A 3,476-nucleotide genomic window follows, 5' to 3' on the forward strand; every position below is an offset into this window, starting at 1 on the left:
TGTGATGCTGCATGTCAGCACGTGATGACAAAGCAAAGCTCAACATTCAGATCCACTCAACCGTGCCCCGCTCCTCTCAGCCTCTCTCTTGCCCCCCATTCCTTCCCTCCATTCCTCTTTTCCTTTCTGTCTCTCCTTTACCTCATGCTACTTTCTCCCCCCCCCTTTCTTCTCTTTTTCGACCTTCTCCACCTCCTCCTCCTCCTCCTCCTCCTGTCAAGCTTTTGTTCTTTTGTTCTGCTTTGACACATTCCTCAAGCATGTTGAGGAGAGGGAAGAGGCAAAAACAGAAGGGGAGAGGATGGAAAGGAGAAGAAAAAAGGAGGGGGGGCTAGTTAGTGAGAAAGTTAGAGACTGAAGTGCATGTCAATTTTTGTCTCTTTGTTGTGGGGAGAAGGATAGGGAGAGTGAGTCAGCAAGAGAGAGCAAGGAGATCAAAAGCCAACAGCGATGGAGAGGTTAAGAGAAGTGGATGAATGAAGGCGACAGATTAAGATCTGTCTTCGGAGGTGTAAGAAGTATTATTTTCCTGCTCCTGCGCCAACTTTATCTAAGCTATTTCCTTATGTTCCAGCTATTATCCTCACATATACTGTTTACTTCTTTTGTTCTGTCATCTTCATCTTTCTGTGTTCTTTCTCATACCAAGATTATTATTGGTAACCGATATCACCAACTGCCATCACAGAGACTGACAGGCAGGCTGCACCATGTGCAATCTAAACAGAATCTCTTGTGTCCTGTTTACAGTCATTTTTGGCTCTTATCAGCATGGCTACAAACATTCAGCATTTATAGAAACAATAACATAAAGCAGCAATAATACCATAGAAGAAGAGTACAACGCAGAAAAAAATTCGGGGTTCTGTTTGAGAAATAATCATACAATTAGTTTTGACAATGAAAATATTTACTATTTCCAGCTTATGCACAATCAGATTTTTCAAACTTTCTAACTAATGTGACTAAATGACATCAGCAAAAGCTGATAATAACTAAGCCAGTGTTTTCATCAAATCAAATGCAGCAGCAGCAGCAGCAGGGGTGACACACATGCAGCTTCCAGGCCACTAAGGGTCCAGTAGGTCCCCTTGGCTGTGTGTCTTGTGTCTCTGCAAAGTAAAAACTGCAGAGACATAGAACAGACGCATCACTGGAGTTTTAGCTGTCTCTTGTCCTGCAGACACCTTTGAGACATTGCCCATCTGCAACCTTCTTATCGATCAGGACATTAACCATGCTGCACCAGTAAACCAGTTTAGCTAAAGGGTTGTTCTGAAGAATTTCTTTGATTTATGACACTAGTGTTTCTTTGCCTTGACAACAGACAGCAAGAATGCAGGAAAACTGACGTATTTGAAAAATTCTGCATAGTTTGTAGGACATCAAAGGTTGTGAATAATCACGATAATATAATAAACCTGTTTTCTAAATTAATCTTTCTTTAAATGAGAACCTTTTCAGAATGTACTTGTACTTCTTTGAACTAATAGAAAGGGAAACATTTGGAGATGTGCGGTTTCAGAGGTAGTGATGGGTTCAGTTTAATACTTCAATGGCTTGAAATTGGATCACACAGAAAGGAATGAGGATGCTAAATAATTGGTTATGTGGAGCCTGCTGCACTTTGCCAAATGCTATTATTAAGGAAGGTTTGTTCATTTCTGTGATGAGAAGCACAATTAATCTGAATCCTTTACACAGTTGTTTAATTAGAATAAAACTGGGCCGACTGTGACACTGACATCCTTGGTGATACCATGAAACAGTTAAACGAAATCATTTGGTTAAACACTCTATACCCTGCAATCTTCACAGTTGTGTCGCTGGCAGCAGAGAATTTCCAGCTGTATTTCCTTCTCTGTGTTACATTTAAAACAGACTGAGCCTTGTATCAACACCCTCCCTAGGGTGACCTGTACCATATCTCCACACTCACTTCCTCTTATGCTGCGTATTGTTTCCTATTTCCTCTCCTCATTCAAATGACACAGATTTGAACCATATCTGTGAAAGTTACAATCTACAGACTATTTACTGTTCCAAAGTTTCCTCATGTGGTCATGAAAGAAAACAGGAAAAAAGCTCACACCATATTAGATTTAATGCAAATTGTATCTAAAGTATGTCTAAAATGTGGGTGTCCTATTTCAGATGTCTTATCGTATTTGTGTTGCAATAAGAATAAAAAAATATAGCGACATGTATGCACAAGTTGGAGCCTGTGCGTATGAATGCGATCAGTCGGGTTAAAGCCACACTTCAGTGGCATTCTCCACTTTATCATGCCGATGACCTCCAGTAAAAATTCTCACCCACTAACCTTAGTAATCCCAGATGTGAACTTGACCCAGGCCTTCCAAACTGCCAGCTCCTGGAAGTCATTATTACTGGCCTTTACCCTCACAGGAAACCACTGGGCAAGAAGTGCACATGCCTGCAGACTAACATTCCCCAAATTACCGTATCTCTCTTTTATGATTTAACCCTGGGTCCGTGTGGGCTTGAGACCTCCCCAAAGAGTCATGAGATGAATCGGGCGCCTTTTAGATGACTAATAGAACAGGAAAGAACACAAAACATTTACGTGACACAAGACTGTGTCTTTTTTTGTAATCTTTTCACTTTTTGCACAAAATGCATGACAGCTGAACCTCTTCCAGCCTCTAAAAATTACATGCCGAGACATAAATACATTTAAAGGGGGTCACAGCATTAAAACATTTGCGAACCCCTGCTCTGTGTGACTTTCACAACAGTTGCAGACACACATGTTCGCAGCCAATAGTGTGTGCAGCACTGTTGGCTGCTGGCATGCTGACCCAGCAAACCGTATGGGGCTGATTAGAGATGGCAGTATTTAACTGTGTACATGGAAGAGAGGCAGAGAGATCAAACCAAAGAGCAGAGGAAAGATAAGAAATTAGAAAAGTTAAGAGCGCACGTCTGTGTGTGTAGCATGTTTAGATATCTTTGTGAGGACCAAAAATTGGAATTCTACTATCCTTGTGGGGACCAACAGTTTAAGGGTTTAAGGGTTAGGGTTAAGCGTTCACTTTTGATGGTTAGGAGCAGCAGCTAGGGAAAGCATTATGTCAAAACATGAAAACAAGTTTGCGTGTGTGTGTGTGTGTGTGTGTGTGTGTGGGTGTGAGGGTGTGTGTGTGTGTGTGTGTTTCCCCACATAACGGTTACTCTTCCTTATTATTTTTCTTGGTAATGGAAATCATCAGACACAGATTGTTCCTGACACACACACACACACACACACACACACACACACACACACACACACACACACACACACACACTCACACACACACACACACACACACACACACACACACACACACATCATCATGCAGGGAGTTTTGCATTTAAAGTATCACTAATGGACACTGTGTGTGTGCGCCTATGTGTTGCATACATGAGACTGAACCTCTAGATGCCTTTGCAGTTGCAGCCAGACGCCTGTA

This window comes from Haplochromis burtoni, unplaced genomic scaffold (assembly GCF_018398535.1).
Source record: "Haplochromis burtoni strain Fernald_Lab_line unplaced genomic scaffold, NCSU_Asbu1 Contig_204, whole genome shotgun sequence".
In the NCBI taxonomy this organism is placed as follows: domain Eukaryota; kingdom Metazoa; phylum Chordata; class Actinopteri; order Cichliformes; family Cichlidae; genus Haplochromis; species Haplochromis burtoni.